Genomic DNA, 24,108 nt, shown 5'->3' with positions numbered 1-24,108 from the left:
ACAAAACAACCGAATCATCGCTGGTTTTTGTGGGTGATGTCCCGATTTAGAGCAGCTTCTACATAGCGCTGATATAATTGCTCATTTCAATAACAATATTGCTCAGAAGTGAGCAATATTTTTATTGGTATGAAGGAAAACAGCACTACTTTTCGTGCATCTATACTGCATGAATTGGTTGCAATAACGTCAACGAATGATCATAAACTAATTTGATTACTCGTTTACGTTATTGCCACCGATACATGCAGTGTGGATGCACTGCCTACTTTATTATAAACCAAAAAAGCGCAACTAATTTTTACTGCTGAAATATTTTTTGCTGGGTGAAAGTAAAATTTCCAGATTTTACTTCTTCTTATCATTTGAATAATGGGTGATAAAAATCTACAGATTTTAGATTTCAAATCAAGGCGTTATTTTATCATTTTCTTGCACACTTAGATGAGATGTTTATGATTCCTCTAAAACTCTAACAAAAATGGTTCTTATATATCTAGAATGTGATCTAGTCACCATAGTTAGAATATTTAAATTTATATTTGGGCAGCCTACTGGTTGAAAAGATTTGCTTAGCAGAATATCTGTCAACAAAAGTAAAATTTCAATCGGAAGCAGAATGGGAAGCAATATACCAAAACGTAATGAATTTTTGATACAGTAGCATTAGGGAAATATTTTTACTGGGTAGTTATTGAGTAAATATCTTTTCATATTGGCTACCAAGAGTTTTATTAGATTTTAATTCGTTACTAATAAAAGGCCCTTACAAAACTTTGCATAAAAAAATTATGAGAATTTGTTACTTGAGAAGATATTTCAATACCATCATTGAAGCATTGTTGAATATTATTTTACAAAAATCTATGCGAAATACTTAGTACCCTATGAGGCTTCTTGCCCTGGCATCTACAACTGAAAATAAATCCCAAGTCAAGATCACCACCAATGCAGAAAAGAAACGTATACGAGTCATGAGGCATTCAAAGCCAAAATACTCTTAATGAGAAAACAAACAATACTTAATTCATAAACAAAGAGCTCTCCAAGTTAGACCGGAAGTAAAATATGCAAATAAGAAAAATATATTAACGTGAGAAATGCAAAAAAAGTTAATGAAATGCATACAAAAAAAGAAGAATAAAACGTATAATGTTTTGTAGTTCAACGAATAATTAAAAGAAAATCTACGAGAGGTCTGCCATGGAAATACGCTAGAGGTAAAAATACGAAACAAGCTATCGACTTGAAACTTGGCACAAGTAGTTGTTATTGATGTAGGTCGTAGGTATTAGAAATGGACCATATCTGTTCACTTTTACATATAGCCCCCATATAAACGAACCCCCAAATTTGGCTTGCGATTGCTCTAAGAGAAGCAAATTTCATGCGATCCGGCTGAAATTTGGTTCATGGTGTTAGTATATGGTATCTAAAAACCATGCAAAAATTGGTCCACATCGGTCCATAATTATATATAGCCCCCATATAAACCGATCCACATATTTGACTTGCAGAGCCTCTAAGAGAAGCAAATTTCATCCGATCCAGGTGAAAATTAGTACGTGGTGTTGGTATATAGTCTCTAACAACCATGCAAAAATTGGTCCACATCGGTCCATAATTATATATAGCCCCCATATAAACCGATTCCCAGATTTGACTTGCGGAGCCTCAAAAAGAAGCAAATTTCATCCGATCCGGCTGAAATTTGGTACATAATGTTGGTATATGGTATCTAACAACCACGCAAAAATAATCCACATCGGTCCACAATTATATAGCCCCCATATAAACCGATCCCCATATTTGACTTGCAGAACCTCTAAGAGAAGCAAATTTCTTCCGATCCAACTGAAATTTTGTACGTGGTATACTTGTACGTGGTCTCTAACAACCACGACAGTATTGGTCCATATCGGTCCATATCGGTCCATAATTATATATAGCCCTTATAAAAACCAATCCCCAGATTTGACCTCCGGAGCCTCTTGGAGGAGCAAAATTCATCCGATCGGGTTGAAAATTAGTACGTGGTGTTAGTATATGGTCTCTAACAACCACGCCAGAATTGGTCCATATCGGTTCATAATTATATATAGCCCCCATATAAACCGACCCCACTATTTGACCTCCGGAGCCTCTTGGAGGAGCAACATTCATCCGATCCGGTTGAAATTAGGTACATTTCGCTAGTGTTTATCCGTATCGATCTATTTAATATATAGCATCCATATAAACCGATCTTCAATCACAGAAAAATTACGATTGCCACTCGAACCAAAAATAATTTACCAACATTTTATTACCATAGAACATTTTTTCAAAATTGTATATTTCTATAGAAGATTTTGTCAAAATTTTTTTTTTTGTGATCAAATTCTAGGTCGCAGTTTTAGTCCAATCTATTTCAAATTTGGCACAAGTATGTTTTTTGGGTCAGAATAGAACCCTATTGATTTTGGTTCAGATTTAAATATAGCTCCCATATATATATATATATTTCGCCCGATATACACTCATATGACCCCAGAAACCAGAGTTTTTCCCTGATTTGCTTTAAATCTGGCACAAGGAGTAGAATTAACAATCTTTGTACAGATCTGTACATTTGTCTTTATATTTCATAGATTCTGTCATATTTTCAATATAATTACCAACTTACTACCAGCATAGTTTGCAAGGTCTTAAACATTGTTGGCTGTTATTTATGTAGTCTGTAGGTTAAAGAGTTATCAGTCGTCTACCTAATATACTAAAACTATTAAAGCTGATAAGGATACGCTTCACTTGCGCAGTCATAAAACCCTCATGAGGGATTTTATACACAGTAAGATAACAGCAAGCACTTAGGTATAAGGACACACAAAATTTTTTTTCTGATCCAAATAATTTTTTAATTGAAATGTCTTCAATAACAGAAATGTTGGTATCCATTAAAAAATTAATTGAAAGTCAATTAAAAAAATTATTTAATACTATTAATATTTGTTATTGATTTTTTCAATTAAAAAATTTGTTGAATCAATTAAAATTTTAATTGAATATTTTTTAAAATTGAATTAAGACTTTAATTGGAACATTTTTCGTGAATTTTTTTTTGTGTAGGTTAAAAAATATTTTACTATCTAGTTTATAAGGAATTGTTACAAATAAAATAGATGAGTTCTCGTATGACCATGATAGCGACCGGTTGTTTGATTTAGGAAGGCTTCGCGCTTCTGCGCCAAAAATCTTACTTTTCATGCCGAATTTGGTTGAAATCGATTCAGATTTAGATGTAACTCCCGTATACATCTTTCGCCCGATTTACCCTCATATGACCACAGAGGCCTCAGTTTCACTCAAATTCGAGAGATCGGATGAAATTTGTTTCTCCATGAAACTTCAAAAGTCAAATCTGGGGGTCGGTTTATATGGGGCTACATAATTATGGATCGATATGGAAAAAATTTCTACGATTAGTAGAAAGCGTATACTGGCATCACGTACCAAATTTCAACTGGATCGGATGGAATTCGCTTTTCCATGGGAGCTATACCTAAAAGTGGGCTATTTGAAATACCATCCGAACAACATCAATAATAAATACTTGTGCAAATTTTCAAGACGATACCTTATTACGTTTGGAAGTTGCGTGATTTCAACAGACAGACGATAGACTCAGAATTTCCCAGAATATATATATATATATATATATATATATATATATATATATATATATATATATATATATATATATATATATATATATATATATATATATATATATATATATATATATATATATATATATATATATATATATATATATATATATATATATATATATATTTTATGTGGTCTGAGACCATTCTGTTCCAAATAGAATGACAAAGTTAATATATTCCCTGTCCTATGGCGGAGTGTATAAAAACGTCTTCGGAAAACGTTTACTATAGAAATTCTTATATTGTCAGAAACGAATTCTTTTTACGAAGGTTTACGACTTTTTTGACGTATGGTAAAATACGTCGTAGAAGTATATATGTCAAAGACCTTACAATTTATGAGAGACCATCTCTGCACACCATATTTGGTACACCTATTTGTGGACCTGAAATACTTCCAGATTTCAAATTTCAGGAAGATTGGATAAAAATTGCGGTGAGTAGAGGTCCATGAAGTCAAATCGGTTGATCGCTTAATAAGGGGGCTATATCACAACATGGATCGATATATACCAAATGTGACACATCTCTTCATGGACCTAAAATGTCTCAAGATTTTTATTTTCATACAAATCGAATAAAAGTAGCGGAGTCTACATGCTCACGAAATCTAACCTGTGGATCGGTTTATATGGCGACTTTATCGAAACATGGCTAGATATAGCTCATCTTTGAATTTGTCCTGCTGTAACGTGATTACAGAGAGACTATGTCCAATCGTCTTAGAATTTATCAAGAATATATAATGTGTATAGTCGGAAATCGATATTTCGATGTATTACAATCGGATTGTAAAAATTACTATACACCCATCCCATGGTGGTGGATAAAAAAACTTGGTAACAAATGATCGTCGATAGTAATTAACAGAGAAGATATAAGCTTGAAAATGCATATTGCGGTTTGTACGGGGGCTACATATAATTATGGACCGTTGTGGACCAATTTTTGCATGGTTGTTAGAGGCCATATACCAACATCATGTACCAAATTTCAACCGGATCGGATGAATTTTTCTTCTCTTTGAGGCTCCGCAAACCAAATCTGGGGATCGGTTTATATGGGGGCTATATATAATTATGGACCGATGTGGACCAATTTTTGCATGGTTGTTAGAGACCATATACCAACACCATGTACCAAATTTCAGCCGGATCGGATGAAATATTCTTCTCTTAGAGGCTCCGCAAGCCAAATCTGGGGATCGGTTTATATGGGGGCTATATATAATTATGGACCGATGTGGACCAATTTTTGCATGGTTGTTAGAGACCATATACCAACACCATGTACCAAATTTCAGCCGGATCGGATGAAATATTTTTCTCTTAGAGGCTCCGCAAGCCAAATCTGAGGTTCCGTTTATATGGGGACTATACGTAAAAGTGGACCGATATGGCCCATTTGCAATACGATACGACCTACATCAATAACAACTACTTGTGCCAAGTTTCAAGTCGATAGCTTGTTTCGTTCGGAAATTAGCGTGATTTCAACAGACGGACGGACATGCATAGATCAACTCAGAATTTCACCACGACCCAGAATATACAAACGGAATGACAAAGTTAATATACCCCCCATCCTATGGTGGAGGCTATAAAAAACATGCCCGGTTCCAAAGATTTTGTCTTTACTTTAACAATTTTGGTATTGATTCCGAGCCATAGAAGTGGAGAATACAAGTAAGGATACTTTTAAGACATAATTCTCTCTTAAATTTGGGTTTTGTGTTCTTGCTTCTGGAAACAAATTTTAATTTTTCATTTTTTCAGCTTGTTTTCATCATATGCTTTCAAAGTTCTTTAAAAAACGAGTTAACGAGTTTTCCAAATTCAGACATCATGATATGTTTCAAGTAGAAAACGTCTTTAAAATAAAGTGTTGAAAAACATGTCCTATTTTTTAATGATTTTTGGCTTTGTAGTCAAGATGTAAAAAGACAACAAATTTAAAGACAATTTCATAAATTGTAAAGAATTTTTCTAAATTATTAAAGTCAAAATGACCTTACCCCAAAAAAATTTTCTTTCATGTTAGGATACCCATTTTAAGTCAAATCACTTAATTATTAGGACAATTCGACTTCATTGAAAAGTTTATCGACATTTAAACAAGGAAAAAAACTTTATATTAGAAAAATATGTCGTCTATGCTAAGCAAAATTTGCATTCGTATTTTAACGACATGAAATCTTTGGCCTCACGACAATATTTTTTCAGTGTGGCAAATATTGTAAATGCAATATATTGTATAACAATTTCTATTGTTTCCGGCACATCACAAAAATACTTTAGCTATACCTGTCGTTATTAAATTCCATGTCACAAGTTTCAAGTGCAGAGAGCAGAATACCACGTTGACAAAATGCAATTGTAATGAGTTTGCATACAATTGTTGTTACTGTTACCACTACCACTAGTAGTACCAGTCCATACATACCCTCATTTGCTGCAGTTGTGTCGTTGAGCAAACTGCCGTGACAATGGCTTTCGTAGTTGAGACAGAATAGGGAAAACCTGAAAAATAAAAGCAAATGCCATTAACCCAAACAATAACAAGTCCGCCTTCTGCCCGAATATCATACCACACTTCCTCTCATGCATTTAGTTACATGCATACCCGCATACATTAATGCATTTCTTGGTTTATATGTAGCTCTTCCACATCCTAGCCACTAAACGGAAATGAAAGTGTGAGTATAAAACGGAAATCAAGATGAGGAAAAAATGCTATTAAAATTCTAAAGGAAAAAATGAAGGCATCTATTCTTCGGGCAAAAAAAAAAAACGATTGCAATGAAAACTTTTGTGTGACAATGTTTTTTTTAGTTGGTCGAGAATAAATCCACAGAAAGACGAACTTTGTTCTGTCCCTTTTCACAATTCAATTTTTGTGTGGAATTCAAGAAAAAATTAATTAAAATTACTTTTATCCTTCAAAAGTTCTATGTTTTTTTGCGCTAAACAGAAATCTATAGTAATCTAGGAAGACAGAAAAGCAAGTAAAACTGGATGAATGTCGGACTTGGGATTGTATGATGTACCCTTCACTATCGCATTGAATTGTCAGACTCTCATTCGTTCTTTCTCTCTCTCTCACTATTTTGCAGATATATCCAGGCATCTTTTAAACAAGGCTCCACCGCATATACGTGATGTGAAAATTGATGTTTGTATGGGTCCAAGAAATCAAATCGGAAGACTCGATGTAAATTACATTTGGGATAGCTCCTTTTGGATATACCTCCATATTTAGAATTCCATCCACATCGGATAAAAATGAGGCTTAAATTTATATGGGGTCTATATGAAAATATGGGTTGATATGTACAAATTTTGCGCAGCTCTTTATCGGAAAAATCTGATGAAAGTATCGGCGTCTATATACTCAAGGGGTCTATACATATAACTATCGACCGATATGGAATATTTTTGAATGGTTATTAAAGCGCAAATACTGACATCAAATAACAAATTTGCTTCTCCAAGGGGCTACGAAAATCAAATCTAGGAATCGGTTTATATGGGACCTATATAATTATGGAACGATATACAAAACTTTTTGTAGGATTTTTCGAAGGATCGGATAAAATTTGCTCTTCCAGAAAGTTCCAGAAGTCAAATGTGGGATCGGCTTATATGGTCCGATATGACCCATTTACAATAACATTCGATGAACATCAATATTAGCGACGGCCAACGCTATTGTTGCAATCTGTCAACTGACAACTCTATTGTAAAACTTGATATTTTTGATTTACTCAGATCTTTTTGAAATACGAGCGCCATTTGTGTTGTTTGCAACAACTTACAATTTTAATCTTGTCCAAAAAATGGAGTTAAATCGTGAAACGTGCGATTATTTTTTAGAACTTTCGATGCAGATTAACTCAACAAACTTCATCAGGACCAGTGTTTATCTCAGGTTGGTATGATGAATTAAACGTAGGTTCACTACACTTTTCAGAAAGCATTGATGCTGTGTGCCAACTGATATTGCAATATCATCATGTGATCTTTCGTGAGATTGAGACAACCTAAGGCATTAGTGAGACCAGAATAGGAGATCGGTCACTCAATAAAATTGGGTAGATCAAAATGAAGATGATCAGTCATCATTTTTCTTTATATTTATATCCAAATCATTGATGGCTAATGAGGAGGCAACATTCTGGCCCAAGTCCTCGCGTATTGATCTAACAATTGTAGCAAAATGTCTGGACCAGCTGAGTAAAACTATAAATTAGCGCTTGGGCTCCCAACAGAAAATCCTTCAAGTCCGAATGATTCATCTGCGGACTACGAGCAGACCAAACTATGGATATGAGACGACAAGAGCAGTCAGAACTCTGACTTTCCGATGGCAACACATAGAGATGATTTTCGATCACTAATAGGCATCATAATAGGACATAACACACTTGAAAAAAAACATCCCAGCAAAAAAGAGATTCCAAAAAAGTGGTTTGGATCATCTCTAATGAATTTTACATGGACTTTCCAGCAAAAAAGCGTCGCCAAAAAAGTAGTGAAAATATTATTTTTGGATCCGGAAGTGGTGCCAAATTGACGCAGAAGCGATGAATTTAATATGGGCTTGTCATAGGACGGATGTCCACCATTTCAAAACCGCTGCACTGAATTTGCATCACTTCTTAAGATGTGAGGTGAATTCAGTGTTTTGGATGTGTGTGAAGATAAATACGTATTTAAAACCCTAGACACAAACCAATTGTAATAGATTAGGGTAAAAACATTTTGGGATTTTTTCGAAAAACTGATTTTTTGGAAAAACTACTGGGAATTTAAAATTAAAATTTCGCAGGAACAATGCCAGGGGAACACCCTACATAACGGTTTATTTATTTTGGAAATACATTAACCACCGCAAGAGATATGTGGTGGGACATTTGGCAATGGGAGGGGAATCATATCTCTGGAACGGGATATCCTGCCAGGACTACTTATGCGGCAGTGTATAGTCCTATGAAATACCTATCGAACAAGGTATAGCATATATCAAGATTTGATTTTTAAGACACCAAATACGCTCTTTTAATTTCTGTATTTATTATCCTAAATTTCTGGAGGGGATCAGTGGCCATATCTCAGGAACGAAGCTACCCTCTGACCTAAAATTTATGACAAATTAATGTGCTTGTAACACCCTTCAATCAGAGGGTAAACATTTGTTGAAGCGATATTTCAGAACTCCAAAATTGTTCCTCCAATATTGGTTATTTTACCTATGAATTTTCGGAGGGGAGGAATGCGTCCAGGAGGAGTGGGGTACATCCTGCCGACATAGCTCCCACACAAATCCATACTCCTAAAGACGCCTTTTCGAACAAAAGAAACAGCGAATCAAGAATTGATTTTGGGATTGCTCCAGCTCCTCATCAATATGACCCTTTTTCAGACCAAAAAATACAAAACTGAATAGAAGCAAAGCAGAAAAATTTCGCACCAGATGCTTGGCCAGGAGCAGTGCTAATATCGATGGAACGGGATCTCCTTCCGACATGACATAAAAACCATTATAAAGCTCCAAGAAACACCTATACGGATTGATGTCACTTTATTCCAGAATTGATTTTGGTATACCCAGATACGCCTGTTCAAATGTGGCCCATTTCATAGCAGATTCTGGCCGGGAGCAGTGGCCATATCTTTGGAACGAATTATCCTGCCGACAAGGGATGACCACTGTTGTATAGTCCTAGGAACCTACTTTCCGGAATGGTGTCACTTTATTCCAGAATTGATTTCGGTATACCCAGATACGCCTGTTCAAAAGTGGCCAATTTCATAGCAGATTCTGGCCGGGAGCAGTGGCCATATCTTTGGAACGAATTATCCTGCCGACACGAGATGACCAATTTTGTACAGTGCTAGGAAGCTACTTTCCGGAATGGTGTAACTTTATTCCAGAATTGATTTTGGTATACCCAGATACGCCTGTTCAAATGTGGCCCATTTCATAGCAGATTCTGGCCGGGAGCAGTGGCCATATCTTGGGAACGAATTATCCTGCCGACAAGGGATGACCACTGTTGTATAGTCCTAGGAACCTACTTTCCGGAATGGTGTCACTTTATTCCAGAATTGATTTCGGTATACCCAAATACGCCTGTTCAAAAGTGGTCAATTTCATAGCAGAATCTGGCCGGGAGCAGTGGCCATATCTTTGGAACGAATTATCGTGCCGACATCAAATAACCACTGTTGTATAGTCCTAGGAAGCTACTTTCCTGCATGGTGTCACTTTATCCCAGAATTGATTTCGGTATACCCAGATACGCCTGTTCAAATGTGGCCCATTTCATAGCAGATTCTGGCCGGGAGCAGTGGCCATATCTTTGGAACGAATTATCGTGCCGACATCAAATAACCACTGTTGTATAGTACTAGGAAGCTGCTTTCCGGAATGGTGTCAATTTGTTCCAGAATTGATTTTGGTATACCCAAATACGCCTGGTCAAATTTGGAATCAATTGTAATAGATTAGGGTAAGAAAAAAAAATTTTTTGTGTTTGCAAAAAAGTGGCTTTAAAGAAAAACTATTTTGAATTTAAAGTAAAATTTTGCAAAAACAGTGCCGCCTATATAGCAATTTTGTTCTTTCTTAGATATATTGCCTACAACTAAAGTAGTGGTGTAAGACATTTGGCAACGGACGTATAAAAAAACTCCGAAACTCTTTTCCGGATTAATGTAACATTATTTCAAAGTCAAAGTTGGTGTATGCAGATGCTTTACACCATTTTCTAAATTTTATTATTAGTGTTTAAAATAAAAATAAATTCAAATAAAATTTTATTAAAAGTAAGCGAACCGTGATTTGAACGTGGATACTTAAATAAACCTTGAATTCAACTCACTCATCAACGAGTTAGGCCACCCCCTCGACGATAATCTGCGCAGCGAAACTTTCCTATGACGTAATTCCAGGTTTTGTCTTTAAGTAAACACGGGTAGACCTCAACATACATATGACAAAAATAAGTAAATAATTTTCGACATGTTCCAGAAATTCATTGTACATTTTTAGCAAAATTTACAAATTTTAGGAAATTTTAAACTTTTTTCTGAAAAATACGAAATGTTTCATTTGTGTAACTTGTTCTTCTTTTGTAGTTCATCTACATGCACACAAAAATTATTAAATTTAAATAATTTTCTCATATTGGGGAAATTTAAACTAAAACATAATAATTTTCATGAACTAAAATAAAGTTAAGTTGACTTTAATGCCATGGTGCGTTCACTGTTTTTAGTGTAGGCATTCTTACTTTATAAACCAAAAAATATAATTGCAACCACTTTATTTTCGAGTGACCTACGTGCACCAAATTCATTGCAATTCATTTAATAATAAGTTTTTTTCTTGAAATCATGTCCGCATTTCTATTGTAATTTAACTAGATAAATCTAATAAATATTATGGTGTATATTAAAAAGAACATTGGCAATACTACAACATTTAACGTGAGAGCAAATAGAAAATACCCATTTAACTCTTTAAAAACCAAAGAGAACCAAATAACTTAATCCCGTTACTATTTCAATTTTTGAGAAATGGATTTTGGGGTGGAAACGCAAACACACATACTTGAGCGTGAACTAACACTTGCAATTGTAGTGGTATATCGTTTAGTTGAGTTATTCGCCACATAGTTCAAATGATTGGCATAGCCGAATAGGTTGAGCGTTCGGTACAATCTAATTTTGTTCAAGGGTTAGGTGTTCGAGCCCACTTTTGACTATATTTATACATATATATGTGTATATACATATTTTTTAAACCCTCCATCATAGGATGGGGGTATACTAAATTCGTCAATCCGTTTGTAATGCATTAAAATATTGGTTTCAGACACCATAGAGTGTATTTATACATTCTTGGTTGTGGGGAATTTCTGAGTCGATGAAATGAATTTTTTAGTAAAAAAAAAACAATACAGTAATCAAAATAAATAAAAACGTGTCACAGTCAATCAAACGTGGACTCGAACTCGCATCTGTTGAATAAAGAAAAATACGCCAAACGCTTAACCTACTAGACCATCCTAACTCCACTGAATAATTTAGCGAATAGCTCAACTAAACGACTACAAGAAATGATAACGATCTCTTATATGTGTGTATTGGGGTTTCACTCATTTCCTTAAAAATTGAAATAGTAACGGTGTTACGACATTGGTTCTCTTGCGCTTTAAAAGGGTAAGCATACATTTTCTCTTTGCTCCCTCATTGCACGTGCGGCATAGTGTTGCCATTGAGCGATTTTATAATATTCTTGAATTTAAAATTTGTTAAAATTATATTTATATTTAACCCAAAGAGCATCTCATTCACACAAATTGTGAATGATACCAATCTTTTGCATCACGTATAAAGATTATATGAATTACACGTATAGCAAAAAATTGTATTACGCAAATAGTTAACAACAAACTAAGTCTAAATAAACTAAGTTTACATCTTCATTTTAATTATAGTATTACCTTAAGTTTACGCTACTCATCGTACGCTAGATACCTTAAAAACTTAATTACAAACTTAACGAAATCCTAAACGGCACTTATGCACTTTAGCTCTATACAGTGTCTAAGATTTATAAATTTTACTTAAAATTTTGAATTTTAACAATATATTAGATAAAAAAAATATTAAATAAATTTAGTCAATCTTTGCTTAGCACCAAGAAATCTCTTGAATGCACAGCAACAAAAAATTTGGGTTCCAGTGCTGATATTTGTGGAAAACAACTAAATTCACTACTTATGGTAAATATCAATCTTCGAAAGTTTTCTCAGCATTAAAGAATCATAACAATAAAAACTTACAGTAGGTGCAAAACCACGACTTGTTTGGTGGTAGTTTTTATGAAACCCAATATAGCAAAGGGTTTCATAAAAATTCATTACTTGTGCAATTTACTTCTAATGACATTTCCTGGGTGTGGAGATTATACCAACTTTCTACAGAGGTTTTTCATTTTTCATTAATTAATTGTCATTAATTTTCGGAGTTGGTAACCCTCTTGACTCTGTTAAAGCAACTGAAACAGGTAAGCCTCAGCATTAACCAAAATGGCGTAATTGAAATGTAGACATCTTACAGAAACTATGTATGTTGAGGTCTACCTGTGTTTAATTAAAGACAAAACCTGGAATTACGTCATAGGAAAGTTTCGTTGCGCAGATTATCGTCAAGGCAGTGGCCTAACTCGTTGATGAGTGAGTTGGAATCAAGGTTTATTTAAGTATGCAGGTTCAAATCAAGGTTGGCTTACTTTTGATAAAATTTTATTCGAATTTATTTTTATTTTAAACACTAATAATAAAATTTAGGAAAAAGTGTAAAGCATCTGCATACACCAACTTTGATTTGGAAATAATGTTACATTAATCCGGAAAAGAGTTTCGGAGTTTTTTTATACGTCCGTTGCCAAATGTCTTACACCACTACTTTAGTTGTAGTCAATATATTTAAGAAAGAACAAAATTGCTATATAGGCGGCACTGTTTTTGCAAAATTTTACTTTAAATTCAAAATAGTTTTTCTTTAAAGCCACTTTTTTGCAAACACAAAAAAAAAATTTTTTTCTTACCCTAATCTATTACAATTGATTCCAAATTTGAACAGGCGTATTTGGGTATACCAAAATCAATTCTGGAACAAATTGACACCATTCCGGAAAGCAGCTTCCTAGTACTATACAACAGTGGTTATTTCATGTCGGCAGGATAATTCGTTCCGAAGATATGGCCACTGCTCCCGGCCAGAATCTGCTATGAATGGGCCACATTTGAACAGGCGTATCTGGGTATACCGAAATCAATTCTGCAATAAAGTGACACCATTCCGGAAAGTAGCTTCCTAGCACTGTACAACAGTGGTCATCTCGTGTCGGCAGGATAATTCGTTCCAAAGATATGGCCACTGCTCCCGGCCAGATTCTGCTATGAAATTGACCACTTTTGAACAGGCGTATTTGGGTATACCGAAATCAATTCTGGAATAAAGTGACACCATTCCGGAAAGTAGGTTCCTAGGACTATACAACAGTGGTCATCCCTTGTCGGCAGGATAATTCGTTCCCAAGATATGGCCACTGCTCCCGGCCAGAATCTGCTATGAAATGGGCCACATTTGAACAGGCGTATCTGGGTATACCGAAATCAATTCTGGGATAAAGTGACACCATGCCGGAAAGTAGCTTCCTAGGACTATACAACAGTGGTCATCCCTTGTCGGCAGGATAATTCGTTCCCAAGATATGGCCACTGCTCCCGGCCAGAATCTGCTATGAAATGGGCCACATTTGAACAGGCGTATCTGGGTATACCGAAATCAATTCTGCAATAAAGTGACACCATTCCGGAAAGTAGCTTCCTAGCACTGTACAACAGTGGTCATCTCGTGTCGGCAGGATATTTCATTCGAAAGATATGGCCACTGCTCCCGGCCAGATTCTGCTATGAAATTGACCACTTTTGAAAAGGCGTATTTGGGTATACCGAAATCAATTCTGCAATAAAGTGACACCATTCCGGAAAGTAGCTTCCTAGCACTGTACAACAGTGGTCATCTCGTGTCGGCAGGATAATTCGTTCCAAAGATATGGCCACTGCTCCCGGCCAGAATCTGCTATGAAATGGGCCACATTTGAACAGGCGTATCTGGGTATACCAAAATCAATTCTGGAATAAAGTTACACCATTCCGGAAAGTAGCTTCCTAGCACTGTACAAAATTGGTCATCTCGTGTCAGCAGGATAATTCGTTCCAAAGATATGGCCACTGCTCCCGGCCAGATTCTGCTATGAAATTGACCACTTTTGAACAGGCGTATTTGGGTATACCGAAATCAATTCTGGGATAAAGTGACACCATGCCGGAAAGTAGCTTCCTAGGACTATACAACAGTGGTAATTTGATGTCGGCACGATAATTCGTTCCAAAGATATGGCCACTGCTCCCGGCCAGAATCTGCTATGAAATGGGCCACATTTGAACAGGCGTATCTGGGTATACCAAAATCAATTCTGGAATAAAGTTACACCATTCCGGAAAGTAGCTTCCTAGCACTGTACAAAATTGGTCATCTCGTGTCGGCAGGATAATTCGTTCCAAAGATATGGCCACTGTTCCCGGCCAGAATCTGCTATGAAATTGGCCACTTTTGAACAGGCGTATCTGGGTATACCGAAATCAATTCTGGAATAAAGTGACACCATTCCGGAAAGTAGGTTCCTAGGACTATACAACAGTGGTCATCCCTTGTCGGCAGGATAATTCGTTCCATAGATATGGCCACTGCTCCCGGCCAGAATCTGCTATGAAATGGGCCACATTTGAACAGGCGTATCTGGGTATACCAAAATCAATTCTGGAATAAAGTGACATCAATCCGTATAGGTGTTTCTTGGAGCTTTATAATGGTTTTTATGCCATGTCGGAAGGAGATCCCGTTCCATCGATATTAGCACTGCTCCTGGCCAAGCATCTGGTGCGAAATTTTTCTGCTTTGCTTCTATTCAGTTTTGTATTTTTTGGTCTGAAAAAGGGTCATATTGATGAGGAGCTGGAGCAATCCCAAAATCAATTCTTGATTCGCTGTTTCTTTTGTTCGAAAAGGCGTCTTTAGGAGTATGGATTTGTGTGGGAGCTATGTCGGCAGGATGTACCCCACTCCTCCTGGACGCATTCCTCCCCTCCGAAAATTCATAGGTAAAATAACCAATATTGGAGGAACAATTTTGGAGTTCTGAAATATCGCTTCAACAAATGTTTACCCTCTGATTGAAGGGTGTTACAAGCACATTAATTTGTCATAAATTTTAGGTCAGAGGGTAGCTTCGTCCCTGAGATATGGCCACTGATCCCCTCCAGAAATTTAGGATAATAAATACAGAAATTAAAAGAGCGTATTTGGTGTCTTAAAAATCAAATCTTGATATATGCTATACCTTGTTCGATAGGTATTTCATAGGACTATACACTGCCGCATAAGTAGTCCTGGCAGGATATCCCGTTCCAGAGATATGATTCCCCTCCCATTGCCAAATGTCCCACCACATATCTCTTGCGGTGGTTAATGTATTTCCAAAATAAATAAACCGTTATGTAGGGTGTTCCCCTGGCATTGTTCCTGCGAAATTTTAATTTTAAATTCCCAGTAGTTTTTCCAAAAAATCAGTTTTTCGAAAAAATCCCAAAATGTTTTTACCCTAATCTATTACAATTGGTTTGTGTCTAGGGTTTTAAATACGTATTTATCTTCACACACATGTGTTTTGGATGTGAATTCAGAAATTTTATGATATTTTGACAAATAAATAATTTTTAAAACTTATTTCGATTTTTAATGCATTAGAACTAGAGGTGTGCACGTGACACGAAATTGTAGTGACTCACGCGTGAGTCACGCTCATGGCAACGGCGTGAGTGTGCGTGAACGTGATTAACAAACCAAAATTTTCGATTTTTAATGCATTAGAACTAGAGGTGTGCACGTGACACGAAATTGTAGTGACTCACGCGTGAGTCACGCTCATGGCAACGGCGTGAGTGTGCGTGAACGTGATTAACAAACCAAAATGTCGTGAGTGTGCGTGAGTAAAGATTTACGCTCACGAAAATAATCCCGCTCACCAACATAAAACGCTTAAGAGTTAAATTCATTTACAATTTTAGTGACACCTGGCATGTTAAGAGTGTAATAACGCTCTCGACACGTCGCTAAGGAAGTTCTTTTAAAGTTGTGCCTTGAGAAGAACTTCCAAGTATTTTTGTTGGGTTGTCATAGGACAGAAGTACTCCATTTTTGGATCCTTTGCATTGTGTTAGAAGTTGTGCCTTGGAAGTTCATCTGGATGATGAAATTAAAAAAAAAAATAAATATAAAAAACAAAATTTTTTTCCAATTTCATTTTTTATTTGTATCAGTATTTTTGTTACACTTTCATTTCTTATTATATAATTTTTATACCCTGCGCCACACTGTGGAACAGGGTATTATAAGTTAGTGCATATGTTTGTAACTCCCAGAAGGAGACGAGATAGACACATGGTGTCTTCGGCAATAATGCTCAGGGTGGGTCCCTGAGTCGATATAACCATGTCCGTCTGTCTGTGAACACATTTTTGTGATCAAAGTCTAGGTCGCAATTTAAGTCCAATCGCCTTCAAATTTGGCACATGTTCCTAATTTGGGTCAGAATAGAACCCTATTGATTTTGGAAGAAACCGGTTCAGATTTAAATATAGCTCCCATATATATATTTTGCCCGATATACACTAATATGGACACAGCAGCCAGAGTTTTATACCGATTTGCTTGAAATTTTGTACAAACATAACACTTAGTCGTTTAGTCAAGTGTGCAAAATTTGATTGAAATCGGTTCAGATTTAGATATAGCTCACATATATATCTTTCGCCCGACATGGACTTATATGGCCCCAGAAGACAGGTTTTTGGCAGGATTTGGTTGAAATTTTGCACTAGGAGTACAATTGGTAGTATAGTCAAGTGTGCCAAATTTGGTTGAAATCGATTCAGATTTAGATATAGCTCCCATATATATCTTTCGCCCGATATGCACTTATATGGTCCCAGAAGCCAGAGTTTTATCCCGATTAGCTTGAAATTTTGCACAAGGAGTACAATTGGTAGTGTAGTCATGTGTGCCAAATGTGATTGAAATCGGCTCAGATTTAGATATAGCTACCATATATATGTTTTTCTGATTTCGACAAAAATGGTCAAAATACCATCATTTTCCTTGTAAAATCGCCACTGCTTAGTCGAAAAGTTGTAAAAATGACTTTAATTTTCCTAAACTTCTAATACATATATATCGAGCGATAAATCATAAATAAACTTTTGCGAAGTTTCCTTAAAATTGCTTCAGATTTAAATGTTTCCCATATTTCTTTTACTAAAATTGTGTTCCACCCTAGTGCATTAGCCAACTTAAATTTTGAGTCTATAGATTTTGTAAAAGTCTATCAAATTCTGTCCAAATCGAGTGATTTTTAAATGTATGTATTTGGGACAAACCTTTATATATAGCCCCCAACACATTTGACGGATGTGATATGGTGTCGAAAATTTAGATCTACAAAATTGGTGCAGGGTATAATATAGTCGGCCCCGCCCGACTTTAGACTTTCTTTACTTGTTACAAATTGAAAAACTTTTTCGCTTCCACCGGGGGTTGAACCTGGTTCTGTTGGCACCATAACAGAATGCCTTAGCACACTCAGTCACAAACGCCATTGAACACGATGCATAAAAACGTCTATTCAAATGTTTGTGATATGAACCTAATATGACACCGCGGCATGGCATTCTAACTACTTCCTGAGATGTTCTTTATTATTATGAATAAAAGAATAAAGAACGCTTGTTCAAATTTCACCAGTGGATATTATTTTTTTTTAATATTTTTCTAAAAAAATATTTTTTTTTATGGTATACATCGTTTTTATTTTTTTCGCATATATTTTTGTATAAATATATGTTTTCCATTAAAAATCAACAAAAAAAAATGTCGTGATTTTAGAAACCTTCTCTAAAGAATTTCCATGTAAGTGAAAAATGTCAAGCGGCACAGGTTCAAATTAGAGTTGTGCAACAAGCATACTCATTGCATTACTTTCTAACATACCGTATTGAACTACTATACTTTAAGTATACATTAAAGTAAACAGGATACCGTTATCGGTTGGCCTTGCCCATAGACATACGCGGCTGCAGCATCATGGTAGCAAAGTAACTTCCAGCATATTCATCGTTGTTAAAATGTAACGGCATTAAAGTGACGGCGACTGCAGCCTGACGGCCTATTCAAGGAAGCTGAAAGGGCAAATGGTGGTCAGTTGGAGATCGCACGTGGACGAGTCAACAGGTGGTATGCATAGTGTGGAATAATATGCAATGTGGAAAACTCGCTAGTGGAGGTGTTATTGAGTAAAAGTGAACATCCTGTGTCGCATAGTTCTCATGACCTCTGTTCAAGGTTACCGGTTTATGTTGTACCACGTGTTTCCTCCGCATCAAAGACGAATAGGCAGCAGTCGATTTGACTTGTGTACTTATCCAGGTCGCAGTCACTCCAGATCTACGCGATCCCATTGTCTCTGCCCTTCATTTGGCTTGTGTAGTTACCCAGGTCGCAGTCACTCCAGATCTACACGATCACATTGTCTCTGCCCTTCATTTGGCTTGTGCACTTACCCAGGTCGCAGTCACTCCAGATCTACACGATCCCATTGTCTCTGTCTTTCATTTGGTTTGTGTACTTACCCAGGTCGCAGTCACTCCAGATCTACACGATCCCATTGTATCTGCCCTTCATTTGGCTTGTGTACTTACCCAGGTGGCAGTCACTCCAGATCTACCCGATCCCATTGTCTCTGTCTTTCATTTGGCTTGCGTACTTACCCAGGTCGCAGTCACTCCAGATCTACCCGATCCCATAGTCTCTGTCTTTCATTTGGCTTGCGTACTTACCCAGGTCGCAGTCACTCCAGATCTACACGATCCTATTGTCTCTGCCCTACGTTTGACTTGTGTACTTACCCAGGTCGCAGTCACTCCAGATCTACACGATCCCGCTGTCTCTGCCTTTCGTTTGTCTTGTGTACTTACCCAGGTCGCAGTCACTCCAGATCTACCCGAGCCTATTAACGCTGTACTTACCAAGGTTACCATTCCTAGTATCGTCACATCTATCCACTCCGCCGTCCCGGGTCTCTAGTTCGTTCTAGGGCACTGCTCGTTCGTTATTCCTCGTCGCTTAGTATTATCCTAGCTCTACTAACTCCACATCAGGTTTCACAGGACCACCTTTGACTCACCACTGTCTCGTATTTTCGTACGATTCCCAAAAATTGTAATAATGAACTGCTGTATGAATGAAATGATCATGAGTTGATTTGTCTCTTTACTTTTAATTCATTTTTGATTCTATGAGTGTATGTTTGTGAGTTTTATTTAAAAAGTACACCAGGGCATTAAATTTTCCTGGTTTGAACAACGTTATGTGGAAATCTCAAAATGTAGAATTAAGTTCAATTTTCCCAGGACGTAGTTCATTGAATTGGTGCATTTAAAAAAATATTGTCCTGAGGCCAAAGATTTCTTGTCCTTAATTTAGAAATGGGCTTTTTGCTTAGCAAAGAAGACGCGTTTCTCTGACATAAAGTGTTTTCCTTGTCCAAAAGTCGATGAACTTTTCAATGAATTAGTGTTTTCCTAATGAATTTTTCTTAAAATTGTTGTTTTTTTATCCTGACTACAAAGCAAAAAAGCCTTCAAAAATAGATGTTTTTAAACATTTTACTTTAAAGACGCTATTTACTCGAAACATAGGCTAATTTCTACTTTATTTCGAGTCAAAATTTAGAAATTTTAGTTACCGTTACCATGCTTTTAAAGGACTTTGATAACACATTTAGAAAAAAGCACTAAAAACGAATGAATTCGAATTTGTTTCCTAGTCCTAGTCAAGTCAAGGACGCAAAAATCTAATTTCATTTCATTTTTTAGAATTGTGTCTTATATTTATCTTAGGCCTCATTGTCCATTTGATAGTATATATTCTTTATATGAAGGAAGAGATGTCAATGCAATTTCAAGTTTGTACTATGAGTATCTGATAGACAGACGGACGTCCCCAGAATGTTACATGAACCCATTGTCTTTTGGATGTGTTATATCGATATCTCAATGTGTCACCACCTCAATTGCAAACCGATTATACCCTCCTTTCCATATAGGATAGTCAGAGTAAAAACAAGTATATACGGCCGTAAGTTCGGCCAGGCCGAATCTTATGTGCCCTCCACCATGGATTGCGTAGAAACTTCTACCAAAGACTGTCATCCACAATCGAATTAATTGGGTTGTGGTATCTCAAAACTTCTTAACATCGTTTTCTAAAAACAACAAAAAAGGTATGTATAGGTAAGTCTACAAATAATTACGAATCAATATGGACTTTTGCACGGGATCGGTTTATATGGGGGCTATATATGATTATGGACCGATATGGACCACTTTTGGCATGGTTGTTAAATATCATGTACTAACATTATGTACCAAATTTCAGCCCGATCGGATAAAATTTGCTTCTCTTAGAGGCTCCGAAAGCCAAATCGTGGGATCGGTTTATATGGGGGCTATATAATTATGGACCGATGTGGACTAATTTTTGCATGGTCTTTAGAGATCATATACTAACACCATGTACCAAATTTCAGCCGGGTCGGATGAAATTTGCATCTCTTAGAGGCTCCGCAAGCCAAATCGGGGGATCGGTTTATATGGGGGCTATATATAATTATGGACCGATGTGGACCAATTTTTGCATGGTCTTTAGAGATCATATACTAACACCATGTAGAAAATTTTAGCCGGATCGAATGAAATTTTCTTCTCTTAGAGGCTTCGCAAGCCAAATCTGGGGATCGGTTTATATGGGGGCTATATATAATTATGGACCGATATGGACCAATTTTTGCTTGCTTGATAAAGACCATATACTAACACCATGTACCAAATTTCAGCCGGATCGGATGAAATTTGCTTCTCTTAGAGGCTCCGAAAGCCAAATCGTTGGATCGGTTTATATGGGGGCTATATATAATTATGGACCGATGTGGACCGATTTTTGCACGGTTGTTAGAGATCATATACTAACACCTTGTACCAAATTTCAGCCGGATCGGATGAAATTTGCTCCTCTTAGAGGGCCTGCAAGTCAAATTTAGGGGTCCGTTTATATGGGGGATATACGTAAAAGTGGACCGATATGGCCCATTTTCAATACCATCCGACCTACATCAATAACAACTACTTGTGCCAAGTTTCAAGTCGATAGCTTGTTTCGTTCGGAAGTTAGCGTGATTTCAACAGACGGACGGACGGACATGCTCAGATCGACTCAGAATTTCACCACGACCCAGAATATATATACTTTATGGGGTCTTAGAGCAATATTTCGATGTGTTACAAACGGAATGACAAAGTTAATATACCCCCCATCCTATGGTGGAGGGTATAAAAACTAAAATAGAAAATTCATTAAAATTTACATCAGGAAAAGGGAATACCACTAGCTATGAGAGAAATGAAAATGTGATTAAAAAACCACAAATAGTAATTTAAATACTTGAATTAACAACGCTTCATTATGTGCTTGTTCTATGTCGACATTCATCCTCAAACATCCTGTACTTGGAACAAGCAGCTGCAACCACAAGGCCTTGAATTGCAAACCAAAAAAAATGTGAAACCTTAACACCTAGTAATTATAAATGGTTGCCATACGTGAGTGCTTAATCAACGGAAAGCTTTCCGCTTTGCTTTGGTATTTTTGTAAATGTTACTTTAGTGGTTCTCATAATGAAATTAATTAATTGTCCTAAAATTGTACTTAACCAATTTAATTTAACAAATTGCTCTCTTTGTGTATTAAAAACACAAGCACTTGAAAGCCATTTTCATACTCAGCCTTTCTTTTTCGTAATACACTTGACGTTGACCTTTTTAGAGTACGCGCCTCTCGCTGCAATTGTATTCTCAAGCAGTGAATACGAACTATATGCATATAAACTTCAGATTGGAATACTTAGGGGCACCCTACGTTTGGTTTCATGTATAGCCTTCAATAATGGAGCTATCTCAATGAAATTTGTCACAGGTTATAGTTTTCGAATAGTTAAGTCAACTTTTTGTTAAAAAAAGGTCGCACTGGAAATTGTTTGCACTAAGAGCATGTTTTTGTACTTTTGAGGTTATAAATTTAATATAAAGACATTCACGTGAATTTGATTAAACCTCTTTGATACCCCTCTCTAAAGAAAATCGGTTCAAATGGCACGGTTTCCAAAGTTCAAAAAAAGGTTTTGAATAATTGAGTAAATTTAGTCTTAATTTCCTATTTAAGCGTTCGAGGAAATATAATTAAAGTATTACCTCTCATTCGATTTCATATCTAAATTTTGCTTGAAATGCATAATTTCAATCAGTCAATATGGGTGCTATATCACAATGAAAATAAACATATTAAGATATTTAGAGACATTTATATGTCTGGACGGTCTATAAAGAAGTTATACCGAAAGATTGAAAGACATAAACACACTGAACAAAAGGTATCATGAAATGAAAGAAAAGTTTGTTTGACTGCGGTCAACTTTTGAAAAAATCTTCAACATTAATGAAATTATCTTTAGTTTTGCATTAACTACAAAACAAACAAAAATCGTTCAAAAATTAACTATATATCTTTCAACCCTATATTTTAAAGACGATTTTTACGAGTCATAGCCATAAGCGTAGGAAGGCCTCTGGGGGGAATTTTAGCCCCCCCCCCACTCCCCTCCGTCCATCTGTTGATAACACGCTTACTTCCGAACGAAACAAGCTATCGACTTGCAACTTGGCACAAGTAGTTGTTATTGATGTAGGTCGGATGGTATTGAAAATGGGCCGTATCGGTCCACTTTTACGTATATCCCCCATATAAACGGACTCAGATTTGGCTTGCTGAGCCTCTGGTACATAGAGTTGGTACATGGTCTCTAACAACCATGCGAAAATTGGTCCACATCGCGATATGGGGGCTATATATAATTATGGACCGATGCATCGGTCCATAATTATATATAGCCCCCATATAAACCGATCCCCAGATTTGGCTTGCGGAGCCTCAAAGAGAAGCAAATTTCATCCGATGTTGCTGAAATTTGGTACATGGTGTTGGTATATGGTCTCTAACAACCATGCAAAAATTGGTCCACATCTATAGCCCCATATGAACCAATCCCCAGATTTGGCTTGCGGAGCCTCAAAGAGAACCAAATTTCATCCGAACCGGATGAAATTTTGTACATGATGTTGGTATATGGTCTCTAACAACCGTGTCAGAATTGGTCCATATCTGTTCATAATTATATATAGCCCCATACAAACCGTTCTCCAGATTTGACCTCCGGAGCCTCTTGGAGGAGCAAAATTCATCCGGTCCGGTTCAAATTTGGAACGTGGTGTTAGTATATGGCCGCTAACAACCATGCCAAAATTGGTCCATATCGGTTTATAATCGTGGTTGCCACTCGAGCCAAAAATAATCTAGCAAAATTTTATTTCTATAGAAAATTTTGTCAAAATTTTATTTCTATAGAAAATTTTGTTAAAATTTGATTTCTATAGAAAATTTTGCAAAACTTTATTTCTATAGAAAATTATGTAAAAATTTTATTTCTGTAGAAAATTTTGTGAAAATTTTATTTCTATAGGAAATTTTTCAATTTATTTTTATATAGAAAATTTTGTCAAACTGTATTATATACGTATTTAATAGGTCTTTTTTTT

General features: G+C 36.2%; 1 long non-coding RNA gene across 1 annotated transcript; it reads left to right on the top strand.

Moving 5' to 3' along the window:
• Positions 1-6,143: 6,143 nt before the first annotated feature.
• LOC142230312 (uncharacterized) lies at positions 6,144-8,566 on the top strand. The gene is made up of 2 exons (XR_012720645.1): positions 6,144-6,405; positions 6,823-8,566. It is a non-coding gene; the product is annotated as an uncharacterized LOC142230312 (long non-coding RNA).
• Positions 8,567-24,108: the final 15,542 nt, after the last annotated feature.

This window comes from Haematobia irritans, chromosome 3 (genome assembly GCF_050003625.1).
Source record: "Haematobia irritans isolate KBUSLIRL chromosome 3, ASM5000362v1, whole genome shotgun sequence".
Classification (NCBI taxonomy): Eukaryota; Metazoa; Arthropoda; class Insecta; order Diptera; family Muscidae; genus Haematobia; species Haematobia irritans.
The sequence above is the reverse complement of the archived record's forward strand: the minus strand, read 5'-3'. Positions and strand labels throughout refer to the sequence as shown.